The 15962-nt window shown below is 35.8% G+C and overlaps 1 protein-coding gene across 7 annotated transcripts in view; it reads right to left on the bottom strand.

The window, feature by feature from the left end:
• CHRM3 (cholinergic receptor muscarinic 3) overlaps positions 1-15962 on the bottom strand; it is a 272134-nt gene that overhangs the window by 221850 nt on the left and 34322 nt on the right. The window contains exon 1 of one of the 7 annotated variants that reach the window (XM_054063907.1): positions 8536-8771. The exons of the other annotated variants lie outside the window; for them this stretch is intronic. The gene's annotated coding sequence lies outside the window, so the exon portion shown is untranslated. Of the gene's footprint in view, positions 1-8535; positions 8772-15962 lie in introns of those variants that run through there. 7 annotated transcript variants of the gene reach the window in all.

Genomic DNA, 15962 nt, shown 5'->3' with positions numbered 1-15962 from the left:
AGGGATGAGGAATTGACTCTGTGAACATCCAAGCTCTGCTCACCAGCACAGGAGACAAGAGACACCTGCTCAAATATCCCTGGAACCGCTCCTCCCACCTGCATATCGGAAAAAAAAAAGTCTAATTCCCACACACACGCACTATGCACAAAGAGTGCAATAATGGGAACAATACGACCTGCAGAAATTAAGAGGACTGCCAACAGTAATCAGCCTTTAAAAACACCTACATTTCCTATAGCCTCACAGTCACCGCACTGTCCCAGGGAAGGAAATACCTTTCAGGCAGAGGAAGGAACCAAGCCCAAGTTACAGAATTATTTTGTAAAAGCAGACAATTACTTAATATGCGGCAGTTTTCTTAAAACATCCTTCCTTTTCCGTTGCTTTTTTTGTCACCAAAAAGACAGTTATTCACATTAGCTTTATAAAAGGTCTTCTAAAATATTAATGACTTCCTTAAAGAGACAAAAGCTTGCTTGTCAGTGGAAGAGAGGAAAAGGTAAACTGCATGGCACAACCTAGGTCCTCCTTCTTTGCTCAATGTTACAATAATCAATGTGCATTTAAAATATTATCCAGCTCTGCGATTTGTTTTCTTATCAGCCCTATTATAAAATATTCTCCATACTTCCACGAACAACCATAAAAATCTTTTTATTTTAAATACCCAAAAGAGTTAGGTAGTCACAGATGACTCTCTCCTTGTTCTTGGATACAGTGAGTCAGAACAACTGCCAACTTGACTACTAATACAAATATTTTCTATTTAAAAACAAACTCGGCAAGGAAATGAACTTATGAAAGCTTAAGCTTGCCAGCCACGGTGTAGGCCCCTTTCAAATACCTCATTTAGTGATAAGAGAAAAACATATCCAGAAAATAAAAAATTATGACCAGAAAGCCTTTTAAAACTACCCTTCTTCAATAATAATTTAATAATGACCATAACATTTATAACCACCTACAGTCATCTATTCAGATCTTTCTTTTGATGGCACTGGACCTTTGTCAGAAAAATGCATTTGTCACTGAGTAGATATCAATGTGAAGAAAATCACACTTGATTTCTATTTAGTCATGTAAATAAACCTACTGGGAATAAGAAAAGGACAATTTGGGACATTATGATAATAAATATATTTAGTGGTTTATATAACAGAAGAAAAAAAAGCACTTTTACATTTTGGCTACTAAAAATTCTGAATTGCCTGGGCAGTCTCTGGAATTTAGTAGGATAAGAAAAAAAAATGCAAACTCAACGTGTTTGCACCCCAAAAATCCCAAATCCACGCTTCAAAACAGAAGAATATCATGAGAAGTTGAGTAATATAAAGTTATGAGTGTGCTGAAAAAAAAAAAAAAAAAGATGCAGGATAGAAACTAAAGAGAACATGCATGCAAGAATGAACCTCCCTGATTAAATGCTGCCCCCTGAGATAAAACAGAGGTTTCAAAAGCATGTCCACTGCACAGGTGTCACTTCCTTCCTGTGTTTTTTAACTGGGAAGAAAACTAGTGTAATTTACATTGTCACGCTGTTTATAATGCTTCCTCCTTTAGTAATCAGCACACAAGCATAGGCAGGAGTGAGAATTAGCTAGTCTTGAAGGAAGGACCTGGAAGATGCCATATACCCTCTTGGCTCTATTTTCTCCCTTTGTAAATTAGTAGACACAAATGCTATCAAGACCTCAATGTCTCCATCATTAACAACTTCAGTGGGCATCAACATTTTCTGAAATCTACAATTATACTTTGCAACATTAGAAAACGTTGTAATAATGACAGTATAACATGAGAAAGCATCAGGATTAGTCACCAACAAATACAAGGTTGATCTGTTTGCTTTGGTAGTTCAGGTAACACAAGCCATGCTTAACTGATTCATTACATAGAAGTGCATAATCAAGCTGTAAAACTAAATGAATTGTCAATACAGACTAATTATTTTATACTTGCCCAAGATGACGCATTACAAAGCAGACTCAGTAATTAATGTCAAGTATTATACTTCATATCGTAAGAGTAAATATATATGTATTTTACACTTGAGACCTGAATAATATAAGCAGATGTGAAACAAAGCAATCATTAACAGGCCATGAAATGATCAAAATGAGTTATCAAGTTTACGTTATAGTTAAGGATCCAGTCCGAAAAAAATGAATACATTATGAAACCAGGGAAAGGTCAATGAAAATGCTGTTTTTCACAGTTCCAGGGATTTATATCCTGGCATAGAAGTGTGATGACTTGTATCTGTATTTCTCCTCATGAAGAGTTAAGCTAAATGTTACCTTTTTACTTTAAATGATCTCAAGATTAAGACAAATTTTATGTGGTAATACAAACAGTGGAAGCTTTTGTGTACTTCAGCCTTGATCCGCAGTCTCCCTGACACTCAAACCAACTGAAGCACAAAAAGACAACTATTGTGCATTATGCTTTATTATGGTACAAAAATTTAAGAAAAGGCCAAGACTGCCAAAATCATTTTAATTCTGCCTTACAAAATCTGCATTCAAGTCCATTAAAGTCAGAAGATACAACACATGAATATACTCTTTCAGCAGAACTCCCAAATGATAACAAAATGGACAATGTCAAGGTTATTAGAATTGCAAATTCAAATAAGAATTGTATAGTTTATACATAAGCAAGAATATCTTACAACAATCCGTGAATTTATGACAGACACTTAGAAAGGGAAGAGTTTTGGAAGATTCATTGTAAATTATTGATTGATCACAGCGCTTTAAAAAATCAAATGAAAAGAAGACTAAGTGACTGGGAAAGCATGAAAGAAGGGCATGAGATATAGCAAAGAACTACATTCAATTCTGAAGATGGAAAATGAAGATATACATAGAAAGATTCATATAACAAAGACATCAGAAATCCTGAAAAGACACAGAAAGGAGACAAAAGGACAGCACATGGTTAATAAGTAAGCCAAAACGTACAGGTATCATAAATTTGCGAGACAACAACAGAAAGAGTGATAAATTAATCAAAAGTAGCAATGGAAGTGAACACAATTAATGTTTACTCAATATGAGTTTTTGGAACATTACTTTTGTCAAACATATTTATAACATTATAGACTTGGTTAAGTATATTAGCACTGTAAACTTGTTTTTATAAAGACCTGGCAAAACACAGAATCTTGATTAAGTAACTAACACAATATACAAAGCATCACAGCTTTTGCTGAATTGCTTACAGACTAGAATTCAGAAAATATTTATTGCAATTAAATTGCAATAAAGTCCTGGTAGGTATTTAGAAGTATCAATTTCTTTCTTCTTTCTTTTCAAACTTATTCTGTCAATTTAAGACAAAACAAGACAGTATTTTTACCACTCACTGAACAACTGAAGAGGGAAAAAAATAAGGTGCTATAAAATGGTAGCTCTTGATGACATAGATCTTGATTTCTAAAGTGCTCTTGAAATAGGTTTTAAGCATCTATTAATCTTTAAGTTTTTGCTATGGTCTCTGTACCTTATATTCATGTTACAGGTGGTATTCTATTAGGATTTGAGATCTACTAATAATGTTGTTAAAAGAAATGCATTAAAGACTAGAGGTGGACCACTGGCTACTGCACCACTGTAGATTAATCAGCTTTGTTCACATGCTAAAAAAAGTGAATGTTTCCTTTTCTAAATACAAGTACTGTGGCTATGCGATATTGGCCAACTGATTGTGGAAGTCTGAATGGATTCTAATATTACAAAAGTCAGGCAATTACTTCACCCTTATGAGCTTCTAACCAATCTTTTCTGATACAGAAAACTGTAAATATTAAGAATAATTTCAAATGATTGGTTGGATTCTGAATGTTAACATTTGCATAGGCTACATGTAACACCAAGTGAATGTAAACATGTACTCCATTCCAGGATACTTATGCCTCCTCGAAACAATAACAGGCAAATATTAAAGCTTCTAAAACTTTTTTCAAAAGTATGAAAGAAAACAAAATTTGCATATAATTGGAAATAATGCCATTTGGAGGACATTTTCCTGTAATTCCAATTTTACCTAAGAGATGTCTAAGGCAATATGCACACTAAGAATCTTCCACTCTCAAAGCTTAAAAGGAGTTTTTTCAATACTTTATACAACACTTAACTCAGTCTGATGTCATTGTTGAGTAACACCAGGAGTCCTGGCATGCACAATATAGAGAAGTTGTGGTAAATACCTTTCTCATTTATTGTAATATAACCTCACCATACAAGATGCACCTACAAAGAAAGGCCTCAGAATTAGTTGTCTTTACCTCAAAGGAAATTTAAAAGTTACTTAGCAACCTCCCAAAACTGTATGACTGAGATACATCTACAGTTCATTCAGTGGGCTTATTGCTTACACTTTCTTTACACACACAATAAGAATCTCATTTTTTTTCCTGTGGACTGGAAGAAAAAAAAAATCAAATAAATGTTGGTTAAAAAAAAAAAAAAAAAAAAGCATGACCACAACTGACAAAGTGCAGAACTCTGAAACTAAGACATCTGGTTCCCGAGACTGACTCGTTCATTCAGATTAAAAATAAAGAGAAGATTATGAAAAATCTGGTCCTTGATTCAATAAAGTATTCAAGTATGTCTAGCTTTACATATTCAAGTGATCCTAGCAAAGGCAGTGGAATTCATCACTCAAAAAATTATCTGTATGCTCATAGACAATGCCGAAGGAGACTGAAAGTGGCATCAGGGAGAGAGAAAGTAAGGCAAAGCATTTCAGGGGGTCAGGCTGCACCTTGAATTAAGGAGAAGCTCCACGAACTCTGTTACAGAAAAAAGGCAAACTTAAGAAGTTGGCTGCTGCCTGGTTTCCCTGAATTCAGATAAGCAATGAACCCCATCACTGCAATGATCACTTCCACTATCACGTAACAAACAGTCCAAGCATCTCCGCTGAGGGATAAACAGCAGCAGAGGTTTGAAAACTAACACCTGGAGAGGGAAGTTGTTAAGCAACAAAAAGAATCCTTCCTCTGGGAGGACCAATGAGTTGCAGATACTAATTTTCTGTATCTTTCAGGATACATCAAAATCAAGATTTACTAACAATGGACAGCTTTTTCTCCTTAGGGACAGTAAAACATGTGTGAACAACTTCAAGAAAAAATAAGGTATGAGCAATTGCCAAGAGAAGACTAAAATCACTAAATAAATATGTTAAAAGTGTTTCAGCAGGATAATAAATGTTACAACGGAAATTAGCTAGAATGTCATTGTAAAATTATTCCAGGTTGGAGAATAAATTGTTACTATTCCTGTTTGTAATGTGGTAATATTTCTACATGTTGAAAAAAAAAAAATTGCCCAACAGAAATATGATGGTTTAAAAATATTTAAATCACCTGAATTCTTTGATTGAAATAATAAATATTCCTTGATACTCCAGATTACATATTGTTTCATTTCCACTTGTTAAACTAACAGAAAAAAGTATGTTCAAAAGTAGCTGCTATTGAAAATTAACTAAAATATCAAGCTACATTCTCTTATGGAAAATGCAGTTCAAGGCAGTTGAAGTAAATCTCAGGAAACTATCATCAAATATTTTTTGAATTATAATAAAATTCTGTGAACACATTCAAGAAGGAACTATCTTGAATTAGCTTAGTCTGAAACTAATTTTCATTTTTGCAGCTACACTTTCTCAGCAAAGTAGAAGCCTACGATCAAAAAAAAAATGGAAGAAATAGAACACTTAGTCATAAGTTATTTCAGTGGAACTAATTAAACAGATCTCAAGAGCATGGAGGCAGGAAGAACAACAGAAGGAAAAAAGTTCCTCTCAAGGAAAACATGGAGTTGCTTTAAATTCTTTTCAGCTACTGAAATTAAATTAGCTGGAAATAAAAGCATTGACTCATCAAACTGATGTCAAACAGGGCCATCACTTTCAATTCCCTTAATCTACAAAGAGAAACTTCAGTAATTCAAATGTTGTTATTTTACTGATTTTGTTCATTCTAAGTTGCAACTAACAGATAATATAGGCATAAAGAAGCTCTCTCCTTTACTTATGCTGCTTGTTCAGCTGTTGTGTGCTATATTCTAATACAACAAAGTAAAATTATGATACATATTGAGGCAATATAAATCATCTAACATATTCCAGCATTGAATGTTCCCTTTTTTTGTTTTATACACTAATTAAAAAAGATCAAAAATAAATCTTTGTTGACAATTAAAATTACTTACTCTGATACTTAAAAGCTTGAGAGTCCCTCAGTACCAAGCTTCTAGTTAGCCGAAGTTAAAGTCCAAAATTAATAAGAGAAAACACTAATTTTTTCAGTTTAGCACTTGTGCTTTATTTCTTCCCCATATGTGCACATCCATCTTGCACCTGTTTCTAAACTTCTTGTAATAAAATACATAATGTGCAATTTTTCACTTTCTCAGTTCATCTTTAAAAAAAAATCAGGGTTTCATTATTATTAATGAACTTAAGAAAAAAAAATCACCATAAACGACTGAAATGAAAGCACCAAGCTTTGATAGTGCTGTCCTAGCCTGCTTGTTGACAGTTACTAAAGCAACACAATTGGTTTCTTTCAATCAAGATAAGAGAAGGAACAGATTCATTGAAAGAAGGTGAAAGAAAAGCCATAAGGACATTTCTCCTTTGGAATGTAGTATAGTGAGGATTTGGCTTTTTCTTTTCATAAATTAATTTTAAATGTCACAGAATATTCTAAACTGTCAGAATTGGCCACTCTGATCTTCAGTATGTGCTATCCCACTTACTAATAAGTTGGCTAACAGATTAAGTCAACGAACTTACAAGCACTGTCTACTGTAATCAAATATTAACCAACTCCCTTTAAGGTATGTCTTCATGACTGACCTCTCAGCCTGGAAGTTATGATGTCAAGTTTACATAGAATTGACTTAGTTATTCCCTAATAATTGCAAAGGATTTGGTTTAATACAGTGGGAGGAAGAAGAGAAGGAGATTTTAAAAGAAAGGTATTTAAAGGATGATTTTCAGGACTTACACCTTGCTCTGTGGTTGTTCTGAATCCCATGTCCTGCTGGTTTATGAAGTACAGAAATTTTCAAAGGAAGAATGTAAAGTATTATTGTGAAAGGCAAAAATAATCACTCAGTTACACAGGAAGGTGTTGGAATGTATTCAGGGTCACAAAGAACCCAAGTCTCCGCCATGCGACATTTCAAATTTTGTACTAATGAATAAAATGACAACTTTCAGAAATATGGTTGTTGATCACACAGCTTGAAAACTGCATTCAGAATTAAAGCAGTATTTCTTCTCTTTATTTCCTTTCCATATGCGGGTGTAGAGCCCTTTTCCCCAACAGCAGTGCAGGCACGAGGCAGGCCTGCCTACTACCGCATCGATTGCATCCATTCAAGCATCTGGGGCCAGGGGCAGCAGGCAGTGATCTGGGGAAGTGAAGTGATGAAGGCTGAAACAGCTCTGCAAAAATGACTACTCTTAGCCTCCAGCTGTATCTTAGTATAGTCCATTACACAGTCTTATGAGCCATCCTGCACAACTGAGGCAACGGAGCACAGAGACAAGCAGTATGTGGTAAGTGGCAGGTAAGCCATCAAGGAATGGTTGAGAGGAATGACCCTCAAAACCTTTAACATATGCACAGCCCCAGCCTGTCTGATTTGAACAGAGAAAACACCTGCAGTGATACAGAGGTCAAACCACTTCAGGCAGAAGCATACAGAAATATCCTATGTACTATCTCTCTCTAGGCAAAACATACGGACAGTAGAGACACTACCCAGCTCCAGCTGAAAGCAAACAAGGACTTTTTTAGTTACCCATGGAAGACTGGATCATGGAGACCTGACCATATCAATAATCCTCCAAAGCAGAAGTGGGTTCCCAAAATCACACCGGACCAAGGAAGCTCAGAATTTTGCCAAGATGTGCTTTACATTTAAACTTTTAACAGAATCTAAATGATCTTCTGTTTCCTTGAATACATTAATGAAATCTAATTTACATTTTCCTCTGCTGAAGCTTTGTTAATAATTGCAAGCTTTCATGGTACCCAACATCAGGGAGATAAGTGGATTCAGGTTAAAAAAAAACCAAAAAAACAAACAAAAAAAAAAAACCCAAAACCAACTCACTACAGCTTTCCCTCTGCAAATTACACACCAAAATTCCCAGTGACTGTGTGCTGGGAGCAAGAACCACATCTGCACATGTCGCTCCTTATTGCCACAGTATTCTAGAACTCAAAAGTCATCAGATTAATGCTGAAATGAACCTAACTAACTAACTAACACACACACACACACACCCCCCCCTCACACCACACCACCCCCCACCCCCCACCCCCGCTCCCCGAGCCTTCTCCAGGCTGAAGTGTCACAGTTCTCTCATCCTCTCCTCACAGAGATGCTCCAATCCTCTCATCATTTTTGTGGCTCTGTGCTGGACTTGCTCCAATATATCCATATCTATCTTGTACTGGAGAGCTCAGAACTGAACCCAGCACCATTGATGCAGTCTCACCAGTGTAAAGTAGATGGGAAGGATCACCTCCCTCAATCTGCAGGCAACAGTCATCCTAATGCACCTTAAGATTCCGCTTCCACGTATTCTTATCAGTTCAGGCTGGAATAGAAGGTCTCTTGGCTCCTTGAAGCAACCTCAAATGCATAAAAATTCCTCAGATAAAGCAAATAAAAATAATAAAACTCTGTCTTTGTGATGAACCATGCAAAGTCTTGGTGCTTGACCTACCAAAATATCTTTGGGCTAATCACTCCCTCCTGCACTTGAACTGGGCATGGGCCAATTGTATCCAGTGAAAAAAGTACATGCCAGTGTGATGATTTCTAATGCTGCAGGCCAATTGGAACTGTCTCTCATGCATAAACTGTATGTAAATTGAGGAAGGGAGGGGTAATGAGAAAATGCAACTCTCTAGACTGGTGTCTAGATTAGTCACTTGGGAAATGAGACATGTGGTTCCAGTCCCTGCTCCCCTGAATGTTTAATTTGGTATAGAGAACAGCACAACAGACTTTATTTCTGAGTTATTTCTAGCCTGGTTAACAGAGCCCTTTCTTCAGAGGGGGGGCAGTTGTGAGTTCAGGCATCCTGAGGCAAAAAAGTTGAGTCATTGTCTACTATGCCTACCATGAACACCCTCACCACTGGGCTAACAGTTTAGCACATCATCAAAAGCAATACCCAGCTACTTTGACCTTTCCCTGTTTCACTACTTTTATAATGTATGTTATTTATATAATTATTATAGAAAATAAACCACCCAACACTGGTAATTGTTCTCCAGATGAATTTGACATCATTCTCGCAGCAGTAATTTTAAAACTTGACTTCCTCTGAACTGGGTGAGTGTGGTTTACTAATAACAGGAGTGTTGTTGTATAGCTCTGGTATTGATTTATTCGTTATGTTGAATCAACAGTGGACTTAATAGAAAAGAAACAGGTAAAGGCACCTGTCCTTTCTGAACACTACATTGCTTCCCACTTGCCCATCTGTCTGAAACACACCTTTCCCTGCAATACCTCCCTATCCTTCCTGAAACTTTGGATTAAGGTTTATTGGTCCTGCTGTGGTTGTATGGTTAGACTTGCACATAGATATCAAAGCTTATCTGCTATCTGTTTACATCATTCATGGCAATGAAGAGGAGAGCTTTCTGCCATGCAACCTGCAATTTCCCAGAATATAAAGAAAAAAGAATATACAGAGAAAATAATAGGAGTATATGTTGTTGTATCAGATCCAAAATTGGTTGTATATGTTTCAGTCTAATATTACATAAAATATGAGGTTTAAAAATAATATACCAGGGCAATTGATATGATTAGAAAAATAAGGACTTTATGAACAGATCAGATATATCAACAGAAACAACTTCAAAGAAACTGGTATACAATATACAGTCAGCATCATCCCTCAGAGTTACATGACTACATATTTTACGTAGAACAAATACTTCCAGTCAAATCTGATTCCTCCAGCTTCAAAAATCAGCACAATGAAAACCCACTTTCCTTCAGCCCATAAGAAATGAGTATTTAGGGAAAATGTCATTACAAGAAACATTCAACCACAGCTTGAAATTTTAGAAGTGGCCTAAGAGATTCTGGCGGCCTAGTCCCATTAAAATGTGCAGGTATTTGCCATTTAACTCTGAAGCATTCCACCCATAATTCCAGGGACAGCAGCAGCCCCATGCCCTCAGGGACAGTGAGAAGAAGGACACGAGTAGTGCAGCCACCCACAGTTCCTCCTAGCACTTTGTGGATGATTGCACCCACACGTGTAATCTTCCTGAAAACTGTTTCACATGATCAGCAGAGGAGAAATGGGAAAGGCAGGCTTTTATAAACAATACAAAGGAAAAATGTATAAGCGAACCTTCTAGCCCAATACTGACAGTGGTGATGCACAAAGCCTCTAGATAAAAATAATAATAAAAAAAAAGACTTATAAAACCAGATATACACTGAATTCTCTAGAGATTTTGGATGCATGTGCACTTCTAAGGTTCGCTTATTTTTCAACACGCTCTATTGTCAAATACTGTGCAATTCAAACAAGCCAGAATTAAAAGAAATAAAGTTTATCAGTGGCCCAGTCAGAGATCAATCACACCATCTAAAAGGCTGCTTAAGTCAGAGGTAATTTCTTCCTTCAGTACCTGTATGTGATTCAAGTCTACAAGATTATTTTCCTTCACAGCAGGAATAAGCAGGAAGGTAAAAGTGTGACTTAGTCCCCTCTCAGCAGACAGCACAGAGGCTGTCTTTGCTGAGCTGCTATGGCAGGAGTAATTTTTAAGTTAGTCACATGAAAACCTCTGCAGTATCTATCAGGGATTTTATAGATGAATACACTTGTTGTTATTTTGGTTTTGTCCCCGACTAATTCCCAGTTTAAATTACGCACACTTCTTGAGTCCTTATTTGCCCTCCTCCTGCTCTGTACAGGAAAGGAACATCCTGGACTATCAGCATGCCCCTACAGAATCAAACTCAAATCCAGGGATATTTTCCAGGTGTAATCAGAACATTAACTGAAAGTGACAAACAGGCAGAACTCCATGGAGCATTCTGCCACCAGCTGCAACACTGAATTCAATAGTGAACAACAACGTAAAAACCACATTTATATGTTAAAATCACTCCTGCTTCTGGACACGGATTACCTCGGATATTTTGACAGAAATGTAGTTTTACATAAATTAACTGGCTGTCTTACCTTCTCATTAAGCACTGATACCCGACTAGAATTAACAGTCAGGGAAAAGGGCTGAAAAGTTAGAATAATGCAGTTAGTAAGCATCTCTCTAGGCAATTCACCAAAATTCTCTTTTGTAGGTTAAAATACTATAAAAATGGTTATACTTTCTAAAAAGTGGGAAAAAAGCTAAAAACAAAACACCAACCACACAAAACAAAACCAATGAACACACTTGGTATTTCATTCACAGAGTGAAGTGAAAGTCTAGTCCTTACCATCTCATTTCATCTTAAAATTGTCAACAGACATCATAAAACATTTATAGGTAGCTGTCCAGACACTGACAACATAGTCAATAGCTCTGTATCAATAACAGACGTTTTTAACAAATAATGTTTGGACTGAAATAGTCCATTGGCTAATATTTACCAAAAAAGCGTTACTATGTTCCCTAGTACTTGTATTCGCCCTTTCCCAGAGCACAACACTTAACCAATGTTACAAACACAGACTATTCAATAGCCTTTAAGTTAATAGTGATTTAGATATGAAAGAAACTACAGAAATGGGAAAAAAAAAATCTTACTCTCCACACCTGTATGTCTTAAAGATTTTAACAGCATCCCAGTGAACCTTTTCTTGCTCCCCAGGTAGGACTGACCTTTGTTTCCCTGCTCTTCCATTTAATAGCACTACCAGGCTTTTCTTACCTGAGGGTCCTCATAATAATTTAGTATACAGGAAGAAGTTGAAAAGCAACAGTAATAAGTGCCCTGGAGAAAATGAATTTGAAATGAAATCTGAATGTTATGCAACAGGACTACAGAACAGCCAGTATAATTTTAAACCACGTAAAAACATAATAAATTATAAAAATGGAACACTTCATATATAAGTATATTTTGATTCCACACATACTAGCTGAAGCTTGCCTTCGTTAGAGATGTGGCTGAAAAACTGCTACAGATAGGTCAGAGCAACAAAGATGAGAAAGGAGACAGAAGAATTTACTTACGAAAAAAGAAACAGAACACACGCACAGAAATATGCCCAGCTTAGATAAATGAAAATGTATTCTAAAGTCATGCCAGTGCAAGAAGAAAACTTTTCATGTAAGTACTATGGTTTAATGCTGGTGATAATGAGATTAGATGAAACAAAGAAAAAATGATAGGGGTCTTTTTTCCCTTTAATTCTTCTGTAAGGATAAAATAATAAGCCAAGCAGTGAAAGAAAAGAACTTTACACAAGTATATGTCAAAGTACATAGAGGGGATTCTGAACTAAGTGGGAGATACCTTGGATCAGAGTTTCTCAATGTTTTCATATTGATTACAAACCGCAGTCCAAATTTTTGTCATAACAAGAGAAAAAATCATGAAAAAAATGCCATGATTTAAGGATAAGAAAAGGCAAGAAATTCTTGCTTTATGCTGTAATGAAAAATTTCAAGCTCCTACTGCGAGGTCTGTTTTCAGATTCCCACATCTATATTTCCGTGTCTATAGATCTGTTAAATAGGACAGACATCCGAATGCCATTTCTGTTGCCTAACCATAGATACCTGGTGTTAGTTACCCAGGACATCCCGGGTCCTTTGGAGATGGCCCAGAGCACTGTCAACCCTGCATTCTCCTGGGAGTCCACGGACAAGCAGCCAGACTTAAAGCCAGATTCAATACCAGAAAGCCGATTTGTCTACATTACTCTTTCAAGAGATTCTACTCCTCTATTTTTGTTAAATTCAGAGCAGAGCTTTCTGTAAGAATTATCTAATAAGTGAGCAAAGCCTTCCTAAAAGTTTCATTACTATTTTGCCAAATAGCAATAAAGTATCAAGTTCTGCTTTCAATTAGGTTTTCTACTGACAAAGAAACTAGAAAGAGAGGTCAAGTAGTACCTACTTAACTTTGAATTACAGATTACAGAGCTGCAGACACATTGTACAAATCATTTCAGCTCAGCTTCACCAGAAAGGGCAAAATAATAGTATTTACTAATGAAACTTCAAATCAGAAGCTATTGTACTCAGATAACTTGTAATTTCCCAGATAAGTCATCGTGTCCAGCTCAGAATGCTAGAAGGTAGCTTCCTTCTCAATTATATATCATTACTTATTTTTTCTTTTGTTGGTTGTTTTTTTTGCTTACCTTTTTTCCTGTTTAGTACCTGATATTCAGCTGTTGGGATCTTGCATGGCTTTTTTCATGTAAAAAATCTTCAACATATAATAGTGACTACTAAATCGATATATCAAATGAGAGAATGTTACTGAAGCCAAAAAAAGTCCATTTTTTATTTACATAAGAGCCTTTATATAAACTAGAAAATATTTCTTTTAAAAACACTTCACAGTACTGTAACTTTGCTACAGTAATCAAAACAATATTGTACTTCTAATATTCTTTCATACAAAGCAGATCCACTAGATTAGAAATGTTTAAATGGCATTTCAGTAACCTCTAAGTTTTCCTGTGAAATTTCTTTATTTTTATTTGTGAGTACTCCTTGCAAGTTTTTGTTCCATTGAAACATAATGGAAGACTCATTCTGTAAAAATGGAAATACTTAAATGCTGATCCTATGTTAAATAGGGCATATAGCTGAGAAAAATAGTTTACAGAATTGCAAGTTTATTCTGTCTACCCCACGGCTCCAGGAAAAGAACAGGAAAAATAAGAAAAATAAGACAAGGAAAAATGAAGGCAAATAGTTAAGAAAAATTAAACTAACATCTCATAGTGATCTGCTACAGGGCATAAGAGTATGGTGCCTCCAACTCCCATTCCCCCAGTTATTTAAAACTATAGTAATAACTAGAGTTTTCCCAAATGCCACATTTAAGTTTCCAAGGGCACTAGTCCCATCCACTTTGCTGCCTCCTAAAAGCATTGACTTGAACACTGGAGGAAACACTCTGAAAACAGACTGATCAGCACAAAGGACCTTTAAACCAATGGCATCACACAGCAGATGCACAAACCACAAGTTATAACTGAGAAATGAGTTCAGCTGGGAAGAACAAAAAGCTAAATGTGGATGTAAGCAACACTGCAGCACAATCAACTGAGCACAGCAAAGCTGACATTTCTTGTGCTCCTATGTATAGGGGAAATAAAAGTATAAATGCTTAATACCATTGGGGAAGCCATGTAGATACCATTTTCTGCAAGTAAGGGAGCTTCTGCAGATAAAAGGGCTGCATTATGAACAAATATTTTTTAACTTATCAGATAAATAACTAGAAATCCTGCAAACGTTTCAACTTGACAGTTTATAACTTCAAGTGTTGTTGAATTTAGTGGCTCAGAACTCCTGATGGCATGTGCCCTCACAGCAGGGACTGTCATATGGTGTCCTGCAGAAGGGAGTCAGCTGTGTATGAGAGTAGCATCCCTCTCCTCTCAGGACCAGGGCTGACAGCTCCTAACAAATGGAAACTGCATCAGGTTGAGCAACCAAAGGAGGCAATGTTTACAAAAAGAATAGGTTACCCTGTGTTTTGTCAAGTAGCTTTCAGTAAAAAAGGATAGAAAGAGGAAGAGCTTAACTCTGAATACTTACATCAAGATATTTCAAATGAATTCTACCAGCTCTATGCTTTTATGAAATGAAATGAAATTATAATTTACACTTTTTTTTTAAAGAAACAGATGTTCACAGGAGTTATACCTGTATCATGTCGGAAATATGTGTCTTAATGAAAACATTATACAAAACCAGACTGGACTATGATGTTCCATGGCCTTTGTACCTGGAATGCAGACAAAATCTGCTCCATTACCTAAACAGAAATACTTCTTCCCTGTCCTCACCCTCCAATTTTTCAGCCCTGCAAATTATCTTGGGACTAGAAATTCTGTCTCAGTTTTTCCCTCACAGCATCTGTTTAGTTCAACCAAAGCTGAAGCATTAATTCACTGATTTCCAAAAGAGTATGTTTGTACAACACCGAAGACTAAACAGTTAAAGCTTTGTGTGCCATTGTGTACTAGATCTTCTAATTTATTTAATTTTGTGGCTGTTCATTTGTTATCGCAGGACAGGAGCATATTTTAAAAGGTTGCTCAGTATTGCTTGCAATAGCATTGAATTCTAAATGCAATATTTAATAATTGCTCATCCTTTAAGAATAAGAACAAGAAGAGAAGTCTGACTTTTGACTATTTCCTTTCCTAGATGGCAGGTTTGATAGTGGCCCTACAGAAAATTTAATGTAACCACTTCCAAGCAAATACGCTTAAAAATATTAATGTCTTTCAGTCTGCAGGGAGAAAGTAAATCATACTGTCATGAGATCCCTTAATTTATTTGTATAGTAGAATTGTAAATGCAGCAGAAAACAGCTTACTGTAATGTAAATAAAGCCTTGCATGTAGCACTAACAGGACAAGTTTATTTAATATAATATACTACACTAAGCCATCATTACCATCATTACTACCTTTCAGTTTATACTTCTACGGAAAAAAACTTATAATAAATAGAACCCTTGTATCAAAATCCAATACAAATTAGCAACACTGATCTTTTTCAAACCTTAAATATTGTTCAACTATTTACTCTTCACTTTCTAGGTTTAATTACTAAAATTAGAATTTGTTCAGTTATTGAAAAGAGTAGTTTAGTTTACCTATGGTAATAGTTAATTTAATTATTAAAAAAAATCAGTAATCCAAAGTTTCCGTTTAATTTTTACTCTTGAACATGGATTAGC

The sequence above is a fragment of the Cuculus canorus genome, chromosome 3 (assembly GCF_017976375.1).
Source record: "Cuculus canorus isolate bCucCan1 chromosome 3, bCucCan1.pri, whole genome shotgun sequence".
Lineage (NCBI taxonomy): Eukaryota > Metazoa > Chordata > Aves > Cuculiformes > Cuculidae > Cuculus > Cuculus canorus.
The sequence above is the reverse complement of the archived record's forward strand: the minus strand, read 5'-3'. Positions and strand labels throughout refer to the sequence as shown.